Below are 23809 nucleotides of genomic sequence, written 5' to 3'. Positions count from 1 at the left end.
AATAGTATGATCTAACAATGCTTGTAGTTTAATCTCAGCAGAAGTTGAAGTAATTTTTATATGTTCTTTACTAGGATAACAAGTTTTCTTGATATTTTGTATTATTTTATACGATGGAAACTTAAATTTATCCTTGGATCTTATTATATTATATTGATGGCGGGTAAGCTTAGCATCAACAATCATCGAAAGAGCTTCTTCCCCTGAAAGTTTTAATTGATTTTGTTCATATTGTTTTAAAGCAGTTTTATATTTTTCAAGTATCATGGGTGATATTGATGTTATTTCTTGTACGAGTTTAGAAGCTTGCACTGATCCTGATGAACGTAAACTCATTTGCGCGGCATAAGATAATTCTTCTGTAGAATATTTAGCTCGCAAATTTTGTGTTCTTCGTCGCTTGGTTCGTTCAGAGCAATTAATAAAACTTCGTTGAGGACGACCAATCAATTTCTGTTTATTTAGATATTTCGGGAAAGATATTGTACCTTCAAGCCATGTTTTATTTTTTGCAATAAATTTGTCTTTCTTCCTAGTTGATTCTGACCATCTTTTTTTAAAGTCGGATGTAAAACGTGAAAGTCTCTTATGTAGATCAGGAAGACTGGATACTGGACAACATGTACGTTTAATGATATAATTTTCAAGATATTCAATTTTACTTTCGAATTTAGTATTGTTAGATTGTTCTAATATTTCAAATAAATCTCTTCTTAAAATATTTAATTCTGTTAAGTCCGATCCTAGAGAAAGAAAAATATATAATCATGAAAATTGGTTTAATAAAACAAAATTGTAAAGAAAATTATAAATAGAATCCGACCAAAATTGATGAAACCGAAACTTTCATGGAATCCTAAAAAAGCCATATGTATAATATGCGTGCATGTATATACTTTTTCTTTATAGATATCATATTTAATTATTAAAATAATAATTACACACATTATCACACAATTGTATTATCACAACCTGTAATTTCGGTCGGACTCTAGGCCAAGTTTCAGTTTTCGGTTTCGGTCGAACTCAATAGGATTGTAATAGTAGGATTTTCATAATATGTGTAATTATTATTTTAATAATTAAATATTATAATATATTTATAAAGAAAGTGTATAGTATACATATATGTGAGCGCGTATACATATGGCTTTTTTAGGATTTCCATGAAAGTTTCGGTTTCGATTTCGGTTGGACTCTAGTTATAAAATATTAAATAATTTTAAAAGTCGCACGAAATCGCAATATTTTCTTTCACGATATTACAGGCAAATAAATGTATTAAGTAACAAAAAAAAATTTATAGCCGTGAGATGCCGGGAACAATAATAAATATTAAAAAATCTCTGATATTCTAGTAAGAAGTTTATATCAAACTAAAATAATGTACTACTTGTTATAAAAATAACAAATAAAACAACTATTTATATAAATATATAATTAAAATACCTGGAGACATCGTTTTCATGCTGGAATGATCTGGGAAACTTTCAATTGTGAGATATATTATAAAACGAAGTGACAACGTATCTTACATAAAGGTATAAACGGTTCGCTTAAAGGTTAAGCTTTGATAAATAATAACAATGACAGCAACAGTAAAAATGACAAATATGTATCAGAAACGTACATATGGATATGTTTTCTATTAATTGTATGTACATAACATGTTTTATTTACGGTTTCAATTTTCTTACTTTTGGCCACGTTTTGACGATTTGGCCCCACTGTGCGGCGTCGCGCCGCCCCACCACAGCGCGACTCGCCTGACGATCGGCCTCCCTCCTAGCGAACCCGCCGCGCCGAGCGCTATATAAACCGGCGCTTATTTATTCCGGACGAAAGCCTATCCTACGAATCCTAGGGCGACACACCAACGAGGTTCGGAGCTCCGAGTCTCGACTGAGGGCTCTCAAGTGTCCCCGCACTCCATCACCTCAACCCCGACGGCACGGTTACGCGGGGTCGAGCACGCTCGGCCTCGCAACGAGGACTCTCGCTGCCGCCGCCCCGGGGCCCCGGAAATCCTCCGCTATACACTCCGCGGTCCCACGCGCGCTAGAAGCGATAGTAATGTCGCGTTCGTTATCGAGTGCACAAGCACTACCCAGCCGTTGTAATATACCGAGTCCGTAATCTACTGTAATACCACGTTTGCGCTACCGCGCTGCATCGCGCCGAGTGCGCCTGCACGATCTTGCCGTTGTAATATACCGAGTCCGTAAGCTATTGTAATATCGCGTTTTCGCTACCGCGCTGCATCACGCCGACTGCGCTCGCACTATCCTGCCGTTGTAATATATCGCGTTCCGTACACTATTGTAATACCGCGTTTTCGCTATCCCGCTGCACCGCGCCGAGCGCGCCTGCACTATCCCGCCGTTGTAATATACTGCGTTCCGCAATATATCGTTTAACCCCGCCCGTTCCGGATGTGTTATACCGAATACCGCGTTTACATCGTGTTGTAGACTGATACTGAATAAATCATTACGTATGCAATTAAACTGATTATTGTCTCTGGGCCTTTCAGTCGAACTCCTGATCCGGCGAACTAGTCCGCGTTCGACGATAAAGTTAGGCCGTTACAAACAATTCTTCCATAATTATAATAAACCAATTAACATAATATCAGATAGAGGCACAGCATTCACGTCACAAGAGTTTGAAGATTTTCTTCGCGATCAAAATGTTAATCACATTAAAATAGCCCCGGGATCTCCACAAGCAAACGGGCAAGCTGAACGAATGAATCGAATCGTAGCGCCAAGTATCGCTAAATTAGCAGAAAATAAAGAAGGCAAACAATGGTACAAAGTCCTTCATAAAGTAGAATATGCCATTAATAATACGGTTAATAGATCCACAAAAAAAGTCCAAGTCAAATAGTTTTTAGATTTGATCAACGTGGTGATTGCGAGGATAACTTAAAAAGTTTCCTCGAGGGAACTATTAATTTAACAGAACGTAATCTGAAAGATATTCGCGAGCAAGCTGTTACAGGCATTAACCGTTCGCAACAGCAGCAAAAGAAAGCGTATGATAGTAAACATAAAGCCCCTAAAAAGTATGTAAAAGGCGATTTGGTCATGTTAAAGAATTTTGATAGTACGCCCGGAGTAAGTAAAAAGATGATTCCACAGTTCTGTGGCCCATATGAGATAACTAAAGTTTTGAGAAATAATCGGTATGTTGTTACGGATCCTCCAGGATTTCAGAACACGCAAAAAATGTATACGGGTACGTGGGACGTTAGTAATATTTGTCCTTGGATAACTCCAAAAGATCTGGCTCCGGATTAGTTAATAAATAGATTATAAGTTATTACTTTAATTATGAATTCTATGTAATAATTAGTAAATTTACTTAAAATGTAAAACTTAATTGTGTGCCTTCTAAGGTTGTAATGTTTTAATTTGTGATGCGTTTTCATTTAGTGTTTAGTTAAACTTTTAATTGTATGTTTATACAAGGTCATATTATAATTAAGATCACATTTAATGTAATGAATTGGTCCGAATTGTAGCTGTGGTTTGGGGACCCAGTCAGTCTGGCCGAATTGTAGCGCACACGACTAGTGAGACGCCGTGTAATGTGAAGTCCGCTAGTAAGAGTTGCGTAGAGACAGAGACAGTCGAAGAGAGATGTTAACGACCAGAATAAATAATATATTTTAAAAACGAATTGCGTGCGTAATTAATTCCCCGTTGTAGCAAGCGTGCTGTGCTAAATTTGTTATAAAAAAATGTGTGATAATAAACACATTTCTGTGAAATATTCCATAAAAAACTAAATAATTTATTTCCTGGAAACAAAATTTTTAATTCGCCCTATTTAAATAAATCATTTGTTAAAGAAAAATACTTAAAATTTTTTATGAGACAATATGTATTTCACTCAAAAATTGTATTCCTAAAAAATAAACCAATTAATAAGAAAAATGAGATATATTTCATAGAAATGTGAAATTTTATCACAAATTTTTTTATAGTAAATAAATATCTAAAAAGAAACAAAAAATATTTGGTTCTCAATATTTTTCTTAGACTTTTTTTTCAGTATAATGAGAAAGCAAATGAATCAAAATAGCTTCGCATTTTGTCTTATACTGCTAACTGCCAAACTTCCAACTTCACTCTGGAATGCTTGAACTACTTATGTGATATATGGGCTCTCAAACATATTTTTTAAAATAAATCTTTACTTATATTTTGAATAAGATATCTACCAATAAACATTTATTTTAAGGATACTTGTTCGCGAAATCGCTGATTAATCCCGGCGATGGAAGCGGGATGAGAAGGACGCGCGTGGAAGGTGTTAACTAAATCTTCACTTTATTTCGTGTAACTCAGACCACAATCTGAGCCGTCTTTAATGCGTCTTTAATGCGTCGAAATTGATACAATCTGACCTGAGAATCGATGAGCGGTGTATAAATGAGGTGTATATAGTCCGTGTAAATGAGAGGCAATTATATTAATTGCCGTCCTCTTCGATGAATCGCCCGTGAGCTGGTGAGACACGTGGCGGTCGGCACTCGCGCACATGTGAGCCTGAGTCGTCGTGTTGATGTACTCGAATAAAGCTGGATGAGCGGTCGCTTTACATGTTAATGCAGTATCTCGGCAGCTGTAATCACTGCGATGAGCACTTCGTTGCGTAGTCACAATCGAAAATGCACAGAGCACACGTCGTGCGTCTGATCACTGCGCGGCCATTTGTACGACTCTGAATATCGCGAGGAAGACGTTGGCGATGACCGCGCCCGTGCGCGGCGCAAGCTGCCGCGGTGATCGAGCGTCGTTACCCGATCGATGCTGCCATCTGATCTGACGGCGCAGCGTTAACGGAATCTCGAACAATACTATTAACATATTTATTTAAAAATAAATTTTATTTATTTGGAACATGTAAGTAATTGCTTCCAACAGTTAAATTTATTTGGTTCAAGTAAACTGAATTTAGATTTAAGTAAATAAATTAATAGTAACCACCAAAGAAACATTTATATGCTGTTAGAAATCTTTTCTGTGTGTAACAGTGTAAGTTTTGCAGTTGATAATATAATAAGATTGAGTGCAAAGCTACTTTGAGTCACTTGCTTTTTTACCATACTGAGAGAAAAAAATGTGAAAAATATTGAGAACTAAATATTTATTACAAAAAGAATTTTTTGCAAAAAATTATATATATGATGTTGTGAGCGCACAACGTATTAAGGATTAATTGTACTTGGCAACACCGAGGGCCGGATTACTTAGTAATCCGACCCTAGCGACAAGAGTCGATTTAACATCCGCCGAAAAATCTGACGATTGCATCGGACGACCGATCATCCGATGCAATCCGACACGGGAACCAGGAGCGTTAAACTCCGGGACAACCGAAAACGCTGATGCGAAGGTCAGCGCAAGGCGCTGACCGCGTAAGGTTAGCGCTACCTTGGTTAGCAACGGCACGCGACTCGGACATGATAAATACCGCCGAATTATACGATCGGGCGGGCAGTCGGAATTCAGAATCAAAACAAGTACGTGCGTCACCATATTATAACTCGTTAAAATCTTCCAGCGTCTTCCGAGTGTAACGCGATTATCGAATACCAAATAAATGGGACAGTTGTAAATTTGAGCAAGATAAATATATTTGAATTAGTGATTTAATACATTGCGACGAGTTTTCTTCTCCGACCCGAAATCTCTGAACCCTGTGCCGGAACACTCTCGGTTACGGCACAACAATTTAATATTATATCATTTGATTTTAATTATATATATATATATATATGTAAACAAATCAAAATACTACAGTATTCATATATGTTAAGAAAAAATAGCGTTATTCTTTGACAGATATACCGCCCCAGTCAAACTCCCCGTCTGGCAGTGTCCTCGAATCGGATCACGAGGGAGTATTAACGGCGATCGGCCGCGAGGCCTCACGCCACTCTGACACGCTTGGCTCTAGAACACCGTGACCGCCGGGGCACGAAGCCTTCGGGGCACGCGCTCCGCCTAACCGAGTAAGTAAGGAAACGATGAAAGTAGTGATATTTCATCGGCGATGTTGCCATCTCCCACTTATGCTACACCTCTCATGTCTCCTTACAGTGCCAGACTAGAGTCAAGCTCAACAGGGTCTTCTTTCCCCGCTAATTTCTCCAAGCCCGTTTCCTTGGCAGTGGTTTTGCTAGATAGTAGATAGGGACAGTGGGAATCTCGTTAATCCATTCATGCGCGTCACTAATTAGATGACGAGGCATTTGGCTATCTTAAGAGAGCTATTAAAAAAAAATAGCCGGTAGCGGCCCGTTCCAGAGAAAGGAAGCATCCGGTAGCGGCTTATCAACGACACCGGAAAAGGCGCCGACCTACCACGACGGTGACTCGCCAGCCAAGCACCCAAGCCACGCAGCAACGGTCAACAACCAACCCAGTAACGAGCAATATACGACTACTACTGTAAGTGGGAAAAATTTGTAACGCGTTTAATTGTAAGGCGTGATAAAGCGGTAAATGTCAGAGGACGGCGACACGTCCTGCCGAGCAAAATCGCGCCTGTAGTAATTATATGTCGGGCAGTGAAACGCGAGAACGCCCTGCCCGAAATCCGTCGTGGTTACACAGAGCAGATAGTGCGCCCGCGCGTAGGACAAATAGAGTCAGTCCAATAGGCCCTGTTTGCATCGTTGAGGTAGCCGTTCGCGACATCGCGGGAAACGTGCGATGTAGTTTACTCGGATGACGACGCATAGGTATTAGACCTCAACGTCGTATTGGAGCGTAAATTCGCTTTTCTAGACGATAGTCTTTTACCTCGAAATAATAACGGACCTTGCGATACCGCCAATAACGAAATCAATAACGACAACAATAACGCGAACAATAACGAAAACGACAGTGACGTACTACGACTGGACCCCACAATTAGTGACGCACGTTTCAGTATATCGGCCGATAACTCCGAGAGAGAAGATATTTCGTTGACATCGTACGACAGCGACGTGTTCGATCCGAGAGAGGAAAATTATACGCCCAAGGGTAAAAAAATGGATCAACGGAGAGGAGCGGCGCGCGCGACTACATCCCGCGAAAACATACACGACCAGCCGGTAACGTCCGAGCAAGTGGACGCGGAGATAAACCGCCTGAGGTCGAGAACCCACCGGACTCCCGAGAATATGGAGCTTGTGCGAGGATGTTCGGACATGCAAGAATCCGTACTTGGCGAACTGCTAGACGAGATGCGCGCAATACAAAATCGTTTGCAGAGATTAGAGACCGCGAATTTCGAGCGTGACGACAACAGGGTCCGACGCGCCTTTAGTAACGGTCTACCCTGCTTAAAATAATAGATAGAAAATGAAGGAATCTCATAGAAATAGAAAAAAAATCAATGTTAATTAATATGACAAATCTGTTACCAATGTCGTAGTACATAGACTTTCTATATAATTCAATAATATTTTATAATACTATTCTTTTCAATAATGTTAAATATGAAAGTTTGTACAATCGATTTAATCTTTCTCAATCATGAACAATGACATTATGTACTTATTATTATTTTATGATAAATTTCTCATAATATCTTTTTACAACAAACTTTAAAAGCTATAATATTCTATAAAAGTTGTATTTGTTATAATAACCTATAAAAACTGAATAACAATTTAAATATGAAGTTTATACAAGTTGATCTTCCTCAATCATGGACAATGATATTTTGCATTTATTACTATTTGATGATAAATTTCTCATAATATCTTTTCACAACAAATTTCGAAAGCTATAATATTCTATAAAAATTGTATTTGCTATAATAATCTATAAAAACCTAATATTATTAAATAAAAAAATTTATACAATAAGTTGATCTTTTTCAATCATAGACAATAATATTATGCATTTATTATTATTTTATAATAATATATATAAATTGCTGATAATATCTTTTTACAACAAACTTCGAAACTATAATATTCTTTAAAAATTGTATCTGCTATAATAATCTATAAAAACCTAATATTATTAAATATAAAAGTTTTTACAATAAGTTGATCTTTTTCAATCATAAACAATGATATTATGTTTGCGATCGCAATAATTAGCATCGCGAAGAAGTCACGTTCGGCTGCATGTCAGCACATGCACGCTCGCAATAATTAATATTCGCGTAAAATGTCGCATAAGATTTGTCACGGGAATATTCAGTATAGCATGGATCTTTCGGGATTAGCATTCTGGCAATTTCTCTAACATTGTTATCAACAATAAGGTCAAGCTTTGTTCAACGGTACGAACGACTTATTTATGCTTACACAAAGGAAAGATCCATGCTATAAACAAGGCAGTCGAAAACAGGTAACGATCGCTTCGGGTCGTCACTTGAAAACCGTGACGTAAGCACGGTGACGTAGGCCGCCGGTGGCCAATCACCCTCGCGAAATCATCGGTAACTAGCTTGGAGGGAGCCTCGTTTCGGAGGTGATAAAAGACCGTCGCTGCGCCGCGGAAGAGGCTTGTCTGCCTTTTCGGCTATCTGTTCGCTTATCGCCAAGTATATCTCTATATACGACCGCTGTACTCCGCTTAAACCGCTTTTCAAAAAGACATCCGCTCTCGCTAGATTTCGCCGCGATTATCGTGCTGATTTCTGTGCGCGCTTTCGGACTTTGCCTGTAAATAACGTGTACATATTGAACATTAAACTTTAATTTGCTGTTACTTGCTGTGTCGTCACTTGTGGTCGTCTTCCACCTCGCGCTATACCGCGCTACCGCGTGCTCTCGAACATATTATGCATTTATTATTATTTTATAATAAATTGCTGATAATATCTTTTTACAACAAACTTCGAAAGCTATAATATTCTATAAAAATTGTATTTGCTATAATAATCTATAAAAACCTAATATTATTAAATATGAAAGTTTGTACAATAAGTTGGTCTTTTTCAATCATAGACAATAATATTATGCATTTATTATTATTTTATGATAAATTGCTGATAATATCTTTTTATGTTTGAGATCGCGATAATTCATGTCGCAAAGAAATCGCGTTCGATTGCATGTTAGCGCAAGCACTCTTTCCATAAAATAGTCGCCTAAATAATTGTGCTTCAAAAGAATAATTTTCGTCGCGTTATAGCATGGATCTTTCGTACATTCCGGAAAGTTTGCTAATTGTTAGCAACAACACAGCCACGGCTGACCGGCCGCGCAAATAAAGTCAAATAACAACGCTAGAACAAAGGAAAGATCCATGTTATAAACAAAGCACGCGAAAACAGGTGACGACCCCGTCGGGTCGCCACGTGAAACCGGTGACGTCAGCACGATGACGTAGGGCTCCGACGGCCAATCACCCTCCTGAAATTCTGGGAAATCTGCCGGGAGGGAGTTTCACCTCGGAGGTGTTAAAAGGGCCGCCGCTGCGCCGCGGAACCGATTTCGCTCGCAGATCACCCGCCTAGTATACCGATACGACCGCTAATACACCGCTTTGTACCGCTTCTCGCCTTGCAATCCGCACTTGCTTTCGCACCCGCGATTCGCTTTGCTTCGCTGATAGCTTCAGTGCGCGCTGTCTCACACGGCTTTCTGTAAAATAAGTGTATATATTCAGACATTAAATAGACCTTGTTTCATTGTACTGTATTTCTCGACTTGCTGTTTTTTTGTGGTCGTCTTCTACCTCGCGCTGTCTCGCGCTACCGCGCGCTCTCGAACATTTTACAACAAACTTCGAAAGCTATAATATTCCATAAAAGTTGTATTTGCTATAATAATCTATAAAAACTGAATATTATTAAATATGAAAGTTTGTACAATACAGTTGATCTTTCTCAATCATAGAGAATGATATTATGCATTTATTATTATTTTATAATGATTGGTCCTTGTAAGGTCCCGAGGGAGAGGGTGTAGCAAGGAACCGAAGTAACCTTTACGATTCGTTTATTCTTCTCCACTGTTCACTACAGAGACGGGAAGTATATATGTATGTCCGAGTTCGCAAGAGCTCGCGTACGACGTGCTGCCCGAGATGGCCGGTGCACGCACACTGCCCCCTGCTGCGCGCTCGTCGCGCCCCCTGCGTGAGATCGGCGCGTCCCGCCCCAACATCTCCCCTTTTAAAAGACTACCACTGAGTGTACGATTTAGCTCTGGGATCCAAGACAAGTCTTCGTGGCTGGACTCTCTGACGGGTGGGCCTGGTTGGCGTAGTATCGTCCGAGGCTGTTTCCAACTCGGGTTCGTGGTCTTTTTGTGGGGGAGCGGGAGGGCTGAACCGAGGTTCTGGCGGGGTCCGATCCAAGTTAGGCTCATGGAAGATCCAATCGTCCGAGGCCGAAAAGTTTGGAACTCCCGGGGCATCTCCCGGGGTGTTGCCCCCCTCCCAAATGTGGTTGATGTGACGCTCGACCGACCTGCCGTTGTCCAGGTGTACTCAATAGTGTGAATCGGATAGAACGTTTTCAATATAACCTTGTTCGCGTTTGTCTTTCAGAGCGACGACGACCCGGTCTCCAGGTTTGAGAGTTCTCGGGCGGGTTCCGTGGTGTTGATCAAACTGTTGTCGCATTTTGTGCTGCTTTTGACCGAGGTCGGTCGGAGGAACGGTTTGGTCTGGTAGTCTCGGAATAAGTTTGGAGAAAGGTGAGATGATTCTTCTTCCAAAAAATAGTTCCGCCGGGGATTTTCCCTCTGGGGCTGAGGAACACGGGGTATATCTGTAACTGTACAGGAAGTCCTGGAGTTCTTTCTTCCAATTGGTTGTGTCTTTGGCGATGGCCCTTTTGATTGAGTCGATCATTCTTTCCGCTTGGCCATTGGATTGGGGGTGATTGACAGCGGATAAGATATGTGTGATTTGCATTTCTTTGCAGAATTTCGCGAAGATGTCTGCAGTGAATTGTGTTCCGTGGTCACTGATCAACATCCTCAGGAGGCCCGTATCTGGAGAAAGTTTCCCGGCAGTGTTCAACTGTACGGGTGGCCGATATGGTGGGTGTAATTGCTACGTCGATAAACTTCGAGTATGCGTCAACGAAGACAAGTAAGTATTGGCCGTCGATTGGTCCCGCGTAATCCACATGTAGGCGTTCGAGATGTCTTGAAGGAATTGGCCAAGGAATTGATAGGAACCTTGATTGGTAGTTTCCTTGTTAATGAACAAGGGTTGCATTGTTTCACAAGGCGTTCGATGTCCTTGGAGAGTTTTGGCCAGTATACGTATTCGCGCGCCAGCTGCTTTATTCGTCTAATCCCTGGGTGGCCCTTGTGGAGGGATGAGAGGATGCTGGATTGCATGCTTTGAGGTATGACTACTTTGTCTCCCAGTAATAAAGTATTGTCAATAATTGATAAACAGTCCAGGCGCATCTTGTAATGTTCTACTGTCGATGAGTTTGACGTAAAGATTTTATTTTCCCGGATGGCTTCTATTATTATCATAAGGTCTGGGTCTGCGCTGGTAGCCGTCTTCAACTTAAGGCGAAGGTCTTCTCCGAATCTGTCGATGGATAGATTTCTAATTTGTAGAACTTCATCTTCTATGAGGCGGATGCTGGCGACTTGAAGTTCTTCAAGGTTGTCTTAACGAAATTTCTCTATCAGGCGAGACAGAGCATCTGCTTGCCCGAAATCCTGTGAGCGGACATATTCGATCTTGAAGTCGTATCCAAGTAATCTTATAGCCCATCGTTTGAGGCGAGCTGCTGTGGTCGGTTTGAGTCCCTTGGTGTTTTCCGTTTGTAGGAGTGCGACTAGGGGTTTATGGTCTGTTTGTAAGATGAAATTCCTTCCCCACAGAAATTTGTGGAAACGTTCGACCGCCGTGACCAATGCAAGAGCTTCCTTCTCTAGTTGAGAGTAGTTGCGTTGAGAAGCTGTTAAGCTCTGTGCCATGTGGTAAACAGCACGTTCTTGTCCGTTCCGATCGCGTTGTAGGAGTACTCCACCAATCCCCGTGGAGCTAGCGTCGGCTGCAACTATAAGAGTTTTCGACGGGTCGAAATGTTCTAGTAGTAGAGGGCTGAGAAAGATTTCTTTGAGGCGTTGGAAAGCTTCGTCATGTTGCGACTTCCATGACCAGGGGTGATCCTTTCTAGTGAGATCCTCTAACGGTTTTTTTAGTTCGTGGAGGTGTGGTATGAACTTTCCATAGTGGTTTACCATCCCTAATAGCGTTTGAACCTCTGGTACGCAGGAAGGTTTTGGCATCCTCGCAATTGCTCGGGTGTTTTCCGGATCTGGGGAAATGCCTGAGCTATTCACTATTAAACCGAGGTATTTGATTTCCTCTAGGGCAAAGTGGCACTTCTCTGGTTTCAACTTCCAACCTCTTCAAGTCGATGTAAGGTGGCGCGGAGACGTCTATCGTGTTCATATTGTGGCCTTGTCATCTGAGTTTAATTTAAAGGGATAATTATTCTTCGCCGTCAAACTCTCCTCCAAATGCTGAACCTGTTCGTTGAAGCTTATTCGCAGGGTATTCTTCATTTATAAGAAATATGTCCTTATATGTATGTATGAATTGATCGTCACTCGATCGTGATCCTGTAATATAAATAACTTTTAAGGGTCGGCAGGAGACACGGTGGAGACCTCTGTCGGGTTGGCTTAGCTGCGGAGTTAAAGTGCAGTTTAACGTGCACTTAGTGCATAAAGTGCACCTGAGTGCACCTGAGTTTGCCTGGGATCTCCTTCCGACCCTTAACAGATTTTCGACTCAGTACCTAATCTACTTAGCAAAATGACCATACAACGCGTGCCGCAAGTTGCCGCAGCCAAATTTGCGAAATTCCATCGCGTAACACTTTAAACTAAAGTTGGTACTTGAACTACACGAGATATTACGGGATCTTTAACTTTTGCCACCGTTGAATATAGATCTAATTCACAAAATCCACAATTTATGGACACCAATTGTTTATCTTTAAATTAAATACATGCTAAGCTTAAATAAATAAAAATTAAAACAGAAATATTCTACATACCTCCAGGAACACCCTCCATTCCGCAGTTGCGATCAAATAACACTCCTGTCGAAAGTTACACTCGTTCGACCGAAAATCGCTTGTATTTATACGCAGCGAGTGCTACTCTCTCGAAGGGCAATTTCATACTGAGATAGAAAGTTAGATATGGAAGATAGCCTCTTTTTTTGCCATTACGTGCACGGAGATGTTTCCTATAAGGCTGTATAATTATAAATCTAAAATATAAATTTGATTTTCCGACTTTTGGCCACGTTTTCGGGATTTCCGCCCACTGTGCGTCGTCCAGATACGACTCCGCGCCTTCTAGTCGGCGAGTGTCTCATCCATGGCCTCTTGGAAAATGGCTGGCGCCGTCTTAAGGCCAAAGGGTACACGATTGGATCTGTAAAGGCCGTTCGGAGTCGTAATTGTGGTGACGTCGCGATGCTCTTCATCGACCTCGATTTGTGAGAAAGCCTCGCTGAGATCCAAAACACTGAAATGTTTATTACCGTTTAGTTTAGACATTTTATTGTCTACGCTTGGCAAAGGATACGGGTTGTTTTTTAGAACGCTGTTTACTGCAACGGAATAGTCAGCGCATAATCGGATGTCTCCATTAGCCTTCTTTACGATCACAATTGGTGAACTCCAATCCGACTGGCGAACGCGTTCGATTATGCCTAGAGATTCCAAACGTTGTAGTTCTTTTTCTAGAGGCATTTCCATGGCGTATGAGATTGGCCGGCAGGGTGTTCGAACTGGAACAGAATTTTCAGACAGCGTGAATTTGGCTTTAAAGTTTTTGCATTTTCCGAGGCCAGGGGAAAAAAGTTTTGGGAATTCTTTGATGATTTGGTCTCTGAACGATAATGCGGGTCCCCCGGGCGGATTGGATTTGTCGTGGATGACGGCCGCGCACGGCGTGTCTTTGTTGAGACAGAGTTCGCGGCACCTGTCGAGAGACATGGATCCTAGGTTAAGTTTCTCGATGGCATTCAGTCCGAGTAGGTTAAGGCCGCCACGCGCGACCACCTCTATGAAAACGTCACCCTCGCTGTCGGCTACACGTATTCTACACTTAAGTCTTCCAACTGTCTCTAGCGCGTTTCCACCCGCGTGTTCTACGAGTCTGCTTGTATTGAGTGTCGGGCTGCCTAACCGTATCCAAGTGTCTTTACCGATGGTAGTAACATCTGATCCGCTATCGTGTTGAAATTGCACTGTTTTACCGAGTAACTGAACTGGGATGTAGACGCGACGGTGTTTATCGATCGACGTTATCGATTGGATTGCTGGCTTAACTGTTTTGTCTGTGTCTTCACGGAAAAAGGTATTCACCGTATGAGATCATGCAAAGCGGACCATGAAACGCGCTGCGCCCTGCCACTACGCTGGGCCGTGTCCCCCACTCTCTTCCGTCGTGCGCCCATGGCATGTCAAAACACGCTGCCGCGCAGCAACGTCTATCCTCGTACTAAGCACGGTATTTTTCCGTGCATCGCACCGGCTTTCGCGTTGCGAACGTAGCACGTCGTATCGTGCAGCGCGAGCAGCGTGTTTTGGGCGCACGACGGAAGAGAGTGGGGGACACGGCCCAGGGTCCAGCGTAGTGGCAGGGCGCAGCGCGTTTCATGGTCCGCCTTGCACGATCTCATACGGTGAATACCTTTTTCCGTGTTCGTCTGTGTCATCGGCCGATAAGTGGTCGACTTTCGCGCTCGAACGACACACTTTGGCAATGTGGCCTATTTTGGAGCACTTGTAGCACGTAGCGTCGCGGAACGGACATTTTGACCGGAGGTGTGAGCCATCACAGCCATTGCACTTCGAAAAACGGGACGGTTTTTTAGATGCACTATCGCGTTTCTCGGAGCGTTTAGCGGTTTCCGCCGGAGAACGTTTTTGCACTCTCGGATTTGCGCGCACCGCGTGTGTGATCGACGCGGAAGTGGTCGGATTCTCGAGCGTCTTCATATTCTCCGACACGTTCATGTGGGTTTCTAACTCAGAAGCGATATCTTTGAGAGTGGCATCCGGGTTTTTTTCTACTGTACGTAATGCCATCTTCTTCAGATCGTCGTTTTCGCAGGAGAAACAGAGTGATTGTAGGAGTAATAGTACTCTAAGATTATTGTCGGTAAGTTTGGTACGCTCGAAGTCTGATGCGAAACGATTTATTCGGTCGATATGTTCCGAGATGGAAACTGCCTTATCGTACCTGTAGTTTAGAATTTCGATGCGGCGGCGCGTGAGAGATACCTTATCGCGGAAAAGATTCTTCAAGATGGCGATGAAATCTTCCTGTTTCATTTTCGTCGGATCCTCTGGTGCGACGTGATCCACCAGTCTGTCGAATTCTGTTTGGCCGAGTTTGTCTAGAAGTAGGCGAGTACGCATTTCCGCGGGTAATGATTCTGTTTCAGTGACGAGTGAGTACTCGTGGCGTAGCAGCCATTTCGAGAAGGGTCTCGTTTCGTCTCCGAAGGCGAAGACATATTTTTCGATGCGCGTACTTAAATGGTTGTACACTTCCGTCGACGTGGTCGTTGGGCTTGAGTTTGCCTCTTGGGAGCGTTCTCGTTGTATTTGAAGTTGTAGGAGGCTGTTGATCGCTGCCGTGAGCGCTTCGATTCCGGACGTTGCCATTTTGGGCTCTCTTGTACAGATACATGATGAGAGGTTCTCAGCCGCAGCGCCAGTTGTTAGGTCCCGAGGGAGAGGGTGTAGCAAGGAACCGAAGTAACCTTTACGATTCGTTTATTCTTCTCCACTGTTCACTACAGAGACGGGAAGTATATATGTATGTCCGAGTTCGCAAGAGCTCGCGTACGACGTGCTGCCCGAGATAGCCGGTGCACGCACACTGCCCCCTGCGCGCGCTCGTCGCGTCCCCTGCGCGAGATTGGCGCGTCCCGCCCCAACAGTCCTTATCTTTGGATCCAGCAAATCATATTCAATTGCTTCTAGCCGCTCAAGGAAATCGACCAATCGCAGTCAAGCATTCTTATTACATTGGGCGCTTTCAGCAGGACACACCGCTCAATAGCAATCAAACGTGATTGGCTCTTACTTTTAGACCCAACAAATCAGCATAAAGCATATGTTGATAAGACAACATCTCAACAGTTGTGTCTGTTGAACGCGGCCATTGTGAGAGTACTTGACTATGATTGGTTGCGGCTCGTGTCTGACAATTAACTACGCAGTGCGTATATATGTTTGAATAATTTCGCTGGGACTCTTGAGAGCGGCATGGTTGTGTTCCGAGTTTCTTGTGGAAAATTAAGACTTTGTGAAAAATTGTTGACCCGCGTTCACGCTTTCCTTTTGTCACACCTCTCTGGTTTGTTTTCCTATTAACTTTGTGTTATATATTATACTAATTTCGTTGTATTTAACTGTTTTTCATGATATTGCCGAACTTGATATAACCTAACCGTATAACTTTGCGACCGCGCGCTTCAGGGGCGAGTTCGGAAACGATCCGACGAGCATGCTCGATGGAGAGGATACCGACTGAGGGAACAAAGGCGACGATCGGTAACATGAGACATCCAAATCATAGTAACCTACAGAAGCAATGGGCCAGAGGACCACCCCGCGTACCTGGCGCACAAGTGCGCGATGTCAGATTTACCGACGGAGTAAGGTCCCCGAAAAGGGCACCGGCTTCGGGAACAAGGACGCCCGACGAATTGGATGAAACCTGGGACACAGCCCCAGGGGGTTCGCATCATCACCCGGTGAAATCCCCGGGAAACGCACCTTCTCCAGGGAGAGAGGGGTCCGACGGACTCGCCAGGACCGGAGGAACCTCTCCAGGGGGTCGGCGCCAATGTCCGGCAAAATCCCGGCGAAACGCATTTTCGCCAGGAACTCATCCATCCGATAGTCTCACCAGGACCTGGGACACACTCCCAGGGGGTCGGCGTCAAGGTCAGACGAGTTCCCCGGGAAACGCATCTTCCCCGGGAACAAACGACGGGATCCGTCACGAGAGGTCCTGGGACACCCGCCTAGGGGGTCAACGTCGTGCTCCGACGAGATCCCCAGGAAACGCGCCATCTCCAGGAACAGTGGCTCGGGGAGACGACACCAGCTCCCGAGAAACCCAGCCAGAGGGTCGGCGTCAACGGCCGACGACACCGACGTCACCCGGACGTCATCTACAGGAAGAACACCCGAATTCACCATCAGGGGCATCTCCGAGGAGGTGCGCGAGGGTCAACGTCGTCCGCGTTGAGAAATTTCCGAGAGCGGAAACCAGGTGCAGCAGTGCCAAGGAAGGAAGGTTCTCGCACTGCGTTGCGCGTGGAAATTTCCACGGGAACCTTCTAGAACGGGCATAAATGGAAGATGCGCAAAAGGACACGCGAGAGGGTAGTGAAAATCATCGTGTTTTCGCATGATCGCGCCAGATGTGCCGGCCGCGAACAATGGACAATCGAGAAAGTTCGAGGAGTGGGAGCGATCCGGCATAAGTGGGGAGCCCAAGCGAGAGCGACCGCTCGAGGCAGTCTCTCGGGTATAGCCGTGGCGAACACACGTATCACACTCTGTACGATCGGCATACGCGTTATACTTTACAACCGAGAACTCCCGCGTACTATCGCGTTAAATTACTCGTCTCAACAATAGCGAGGGGCAATTAATTGCCAAATACAATCGAGTGTTAACAACAATACGCGAGTTGAAATTCGGATACATTGTTAATTAACGGAAGTGCCACGGGCATTGGGTCACGCGGATACGGAATATTGTGCGGAAAGTATTAATCGTTGTATTTAACCACCGAATACTCGTTCGTTACATCTGCGCACGAACATTGTATGATAGAGTGATGATCACGGCCGAGTGCGTGATCATAGTTTAACAATCACGGGGCACAAAGTCCTCCGAACGGAATAATTATCTGGAATAAAAGCATCGTAACGACTAAACAAATAAGCCGAGATAAGCAATTTGAATAATTGTGCAACTTTATTAAAATAAAGCGACATTCACACCGAGGCGAGAAACTCGCGTTGTGAGACACCTTTATGATACTGTGAAACGGCCTGTAATGTTGAAATGATGATCTGGAATTAAAGATTAATTAATTTTGAAACAAATTCTCCTGATTAATTATAAAAAATTATCAATACTTACCTTCTACTTACCTTGTCCTTCGGCGATGATCCAACGTTGGCCAGCGGCAATCCGGTATGCGATGTAAAGCGAGGATCCGGGGAAGCAGAGCAGCAACAGCAGCGATCCATCCGAGGCAGGAACCTGAAAGAAAAGAAGCGTATTAGTATATAATTAAAACATAATTATCGGGATTTACCCTTATCTGGTATGCGAGGTAAAGCAAGGATCCAGAGACGGGTAACAGCAACGGCGATCCATTCCGGGCGTCGATCTGCAACAAAACTTAAAATAATTATCACATAATTATTTTATAATTACTTACCTCTATCTGATATGCGATGTAAAGCGAGGATCCAGGGATGAGAAGCAGCAACGGTGATCCAACAGGGACATCAGTCTGAAATAAAATTCAAATAATTAGGATATAATTATTTTATCCTTACTTACCTCTATCTGGTATGCGATGTAAAGCGAGGATCCAGGGATGAGAAGCAGCAACGGTGATCCATCAGGGACATCCTTTTGAAACAAATAAATCCTATTAGCGTCTTGCGAATAATCGTGGCGTTGATGCGAACTTACCTTCTCGGTAGTCTAAGGTTAAACCGAGTGGCGACCGTTCGATAGGAATATTATCCGCCGGAATCGGGCTCAACACGTGCCGTCCGGTCACAACCTAACCTTGAAGCCGTGCACAAAAACGGTGCGCGCGCAACTCCTAAGCCAGCCCCGGGTTGTAATTACTCGACTGTCGCCCGAGGAACTTAGGCGGGCGGAGCGACGGGCGACGCCGCTGCCGCGGCAGGTGGCCAGACGCAGCCGGCAGAGCACACCGTCGCCGATGGTTAGCCGCCAGTTGGCGCATCACACCGTGCGCCTGGCGGGAGACGCGTGCCAATGGGGCTCTCCCGCCGAGATGGAGGCGGTCAGGCGTGCCGCCGAGGCATTCGACAGCGCCTACCGCATAGAGCTGACCCGGGTCACCGTCACCGATACGGTGACTATCACCGCGATGCCGAGCCAGCCGTGGGAGGCGCCTGAGGACGAGTTCGTCAGCCCATCCAGCGGGGAAGGCGATTCTGCGGACGGGGGACATCCCCAAATAGCTTTTAAGTTGCGCGAGCGCTCCGAGGACGGGTCGAGGAGATCCGTTTATTTTATTTTATGATTATGATTCGATTGATAAAGTCATCGATTATACCCGTCCGGCGCAGGTAGATGTAAGACATGCGACAGCGGTCGCCGAGCAGCGGCTCGATTAGTAAGTAAGGAAATTTCGCGATCCACAGGCTTTTCTTTTAGTTTTCCTAGGCATGCAGATGCCCGGCTCGACCACAAGACCAGGGAGTCATATTCTTATTTTATTTTCTATTGGTGCGTGGATCGACAAAGCACCGAGACATCGATTGGTCGAGTCACACACAATCTTCAGAGCGCGGACACTTAGTGCAATTATCGCGCGTGCCACGCGAACAAGAGGCGAACTGCCGTCTCTTGGGATCCCCAAAAGGGGAATCCACGAAAACCCAGCACGATCCGATCGCGCAAACAGGGGGTTTGCCGGACAACCGGCGAAAAACACGAACGGGGCGCTGTAGCGCCAAAAGGCAGAAACTGCCACCAGAGGGAGGCCTCACCGACCCCTGGAAACAATCGCGAGCGCGATCCGAACGCGCAAACCCCAGGTTTGCCGGACAAGTCACGAAAACGCGAATGCGGCGACGCAGCGCCAAACGGCGGAAACTGCAACCAGAGGGAGGCCTCACCGACCCCTGGAAACCATCGCGAGCGCGATCCGAACGCGCAAACCCCAGGTTTGCCGGACAAGTCACGAAAACGCGAACGCGGCGACGCAGCGCCAAACGGCGGAAACTGCAACCAGAGGGAGGCCTCACCGACCCCTGGAAACAATCGCGAACGCGATCCGACCGCGCAAACACCCGGTTTGCCGGACAGGTGCGAAATAACGAACCGAGCGCCGGAGCGGAAAGGCACCGAATCTGCATACTCAGGGAGATTAGACAATCCCCAGGAATCGATCGCGAGCACGATCCGAGCGCGCGAACATAGGGTTTGCCGGACAGGTACGAAAGAGCGAACCGAGCGTCGGAACGGAAAAGGATCGAAACTGCGTAATCAGGGAAGGCAAACAGAGCCTAGTAATCGATCGCGAACGAAATCCGATCACACAAACACATGGTTCGCCGGACAATACGAACCAAGGGTCGTAGCGGAAAAGGGTTCGAACTGCGTCCTCGGGGATACCTAGTACACCCGAGGAACGAATCGCGATCAAGATCCGACCATCCTAACCGGGGGTTGCACGGACAGTCCGGATAACCGATGATTATAGACGTCGGCTACGGGAAGTCAGGCCGGAATACGGTTAGTTGGGACCGAGAGAATAGGCAGATAGGTCGCCGCCATTGGCGGACGTCTAGAACGCGACCTGGACGTCTTCTCCAGGAAGTCGACCCAGAATCGGCATTAGGGACGTCAGAGAGACCCTGCGCACAGGTCGGCGCCATCAAAAGTCCAAAATTGGAAAAGTTGAAATACTACTACCCGGGAGCTAATTAAGCGCGGCGTAAATAGTGTACTGGCGGCGGAAATTTCCATCGCGAACATCTGGCGCACACCTGGTGAGCCGAAACGCGTAAACATCTATTGTAACGGCGTAGAATGGAAAATTACCGCGAGGAGAAAGCGGCCGAGACCCCAGGGTGGAAGTAAAACTTCGGTGGTAGGGAGCCCGAGAGAGCAATATTCCTCGAGGCAGTCTCTCGTGGGCGCTCGAACGGTAGCTATCTTCTCGCGCGTATGTCCCGGCGTATCGTAGTTAATATCGCGAACGCGAAACGGAATACGAATTATAAGCCTACCGCAGTGTTCGAAACAAACGGGAACGCCCGCTAACAGCGTTACGTGACGCCGATACGAAAGGCGTACGGGTTTTCGCGTACCTGAATCGTGAAATCGCACTTTGCGAGACATGCGACCGCCATCTTGTGCGGCAATCAGTAATTGTGAACCACCATCATTGTGACAAGATAGTTAACAATAAAAGCAATAGTTGTTTGCAAAAATAGATACGAAAATATCAATTACTTACCCATAACTTACCTGAACAAGCGGCTGTCCGGCCATCTTGGTGATAGCGTTGACCGATCTTCAAGGTCATCACAGATTCTACTTCAGAGGAGGCCATTGATGAGGAAACCGTGCCGGAAACCTGCAAAAAGGCAACATTAGTTATAGTTACGCGGACAGTTCTCATACTTACCTGGTTGTCCGGCTAGCGCCCAGACGCGGTGATCACCTCTTCTAAGCTAGCAGGACCAAATCGGCAGAATCAAACCGGACCTATCAGAATATTTAGTACCCATTTTGTACTAATTTGTACCACTAATAACAATTTTGTATCCCGTGCCATTTCGGAGAAAATCGTGGCGGTGCTACCTTAGCATTAAGCTAGAAAGACCACAAGAAAAAAAAAGAAAAAAAAATTAAATACAGAAATTTGAAGGACTGAATTTGTATTAATTTGTACCATACAAATAAACTTAATACATATATTTATCCCTTCTGCTCAAAAAATAACTCACCGGCCGATGCGCAACAGCGGAGTTGTAATTCTGCGTTGATCTGTAACAAAAGAAATATTTTTATATTAAAGCTACGTCCAAGATAATCGACAGTAAATAATTATCGAAGTAAATAATTATTGCCCGTTTTTAAAACATTATTTTAACAAATATCTGATTTTAAAATGTAAAAAACAATCGCGGCCGCCGGCGCCGCAATAATAAGCGGCTGGATATTTCTGTGCTAACTAGTTCGCATAATTCATCCGCGAAAAATTGTACAAATAATACTGCGACCGTGCGAATAAGAGAGAGACGCAACGTTCGCGACGTAATATCTCGCATACGCCGGAGATTAGACTCGACCCGAAATTGCACCGTAGTTAAAAACCACGAAAGTGGCGGAGTCCACCACAGAACTGACAGGACGGCAAAATATAATATATTATAATATAAGAAAATTAACAACTACTCACCCCACGGTCGCTCCGCCGTCGCCCGATGCCTCCCAGGCCCCGTTCTCCTCTCCTAGATCGTCCTCCGTTACTCCGTTGGTCCATTGTCGCACTCACTCACAACGCGACGACGTTCACGAGCGAAAATCGACGATATCGTCGATATCGTCTCTTCTTATGATCGCGCGACACTAAAGGCACACGGCACTCCCGGTATTAATCTTGCGACGCGGTAACTAAGAAACTTAGTTACACGACGACAGAAGAATTACGTCGCGGTCGAAGAAACTACGAACGAAACTATACGATCCGCTTGACGCCCATGACGCCATGACGCCGCACCGTGACATCTCGCGATTTCCGCGCGCAGGTAGACACAAGTGAAGCGAAGGTGGCGGAGAGAATTTCGTAAATCGCGCACGGCCAACTTCACTCGCCCGGAGCAACTGTCTCGAGAACGCGATTACGCGACTTTGATTAACTACGGATTATCCGAAAAAATGTAATCGAATGCGATATACCTCGGTATCCGTATAAATTCCTCGAAGCACATGAATTAAATGAACTTTCGATATATGTATCACAGTTTTTCGCAATCAACAATCGGACCCGGCGACTCGTGTATTTACTCCGCGATATATGCGATATGGGAGCTGGAGCGGGAGCGGGAACCGGAGTGAGGGGCGCGGGGCGCGGGAGTAACGAGTAACGACACGTCTGACGTCAGAACAGGTCACGGGCGTCGCGGTAAACATGAGTAGTGGGGATAGAGTGGGGGTAAGGTGAATACACACGGTGCGCGGTCGCCGCCTCGCCGCGGTCGGTTAGTTCGGTATGCCGGGTATGCGTATCGCATAAAGCCTACTCCTCTCTATCCCCACTGCTCATGTTACCAAGGCGCCCGCGGCCCGTTCTGATTTCTGATGTCGTTGCTCGCGGATCGCACATCGCAGAGTAATATAAGTACGAATCGCCAGGTCCGATTATTCAGATTACAGAAAAATGTGATACATCGAATGTTCATTTAAGGCCGGTTCTAATACAATCAGTCGTATGTCGCCTATGTCGGATGGCCCAATGAGAGAATTTCTTTTTCGATAACGAATTTTTCTCATTGGATCATCGGTTACGTTCCGACATCCGAGGTATAAATCGCATTCGATTATACATTCTTTCGGATAATCTGTCTTACTTTTCTTAACCGTCAACTTGACTCGCGTCTTGCGTTGTGTCGCGCAGCTTCAGAATAGAATTTCTGTCGTTTTCGGAACGAATAATTAAAGAACCCGAAATCAAGGCCATCACACACAAAATGCATAGCTTAGCATAAGACCCACAGAGATATAAGAATAGAGTGCGCGAGCGAGCTGAAAAAGCGATATAGGAATAGAAAGATAAAGCTGCGCATGGGCCCCTTCCGTCTATGTTTCGCTATGCGCGTGTAGACAAAGACAGAAAGGGCCTATATGCAGCGTTCTTTTTCTATTCCTATATCGCAGCCTCTTACGTGTTAGCATATGACTCGCGCACTTTATTCTTATATCTCTAATCTATGATAAGACCAATGAGCATACAGCATAAAGTCGCCATATTGATTTACATAAGATGTTCATTGGTCCGTCCAGCGCGACGGTTTTATGCTATGCT

The 23809-nt window shown here is 44.8% G+C and overlaps 1 long non-coding RNA gene across 1 annotated transcript in view; it reads right to left on the bottom strand.

Moving 5' to 3' along the window:
• LOC139823191 (uncharacterized) overlaps window positions 1-22457 on the bottom strand; it is a 44473-nt gene extending 22016 nt beyond the window's left edge. Inside the window, exons 1-2 of the long non-coding RNA XR_011734724.1 lie at window positions 22184-22457; window positions 21443-21768 (exon numbers count right to left, since the gene is read on the bottom strand). This is a non-coding gene — a long non-coding RNA (uncharacterized lncRNA). The remainder of the gene's footprint in view (window positions 1-21442; window positions 21769-22183) is intronic.
• Window positions 22458-23809: the final 1352 nt, after the last annotated feature.

This window comes from Temnothorax longispinosus, chromosome 12, assembly GCF_030848805.1.
Source record: "Temnothorax longispinosus isolate EJ_2023e chromosome 12, Tlon_JGU_v1, whole genome shotgun sequence".
Classification (NCBI taxonomy): domain Eukaryota; kingdom Metazoa; phylum Arthropoda; class Insecta; order Hymenoptera; family Formicidae; genus Temnothorax; species Temnothorax longispinosus.
This window is presented reverse-complemented; position numbering and strand designations above follow the sequence as displayed.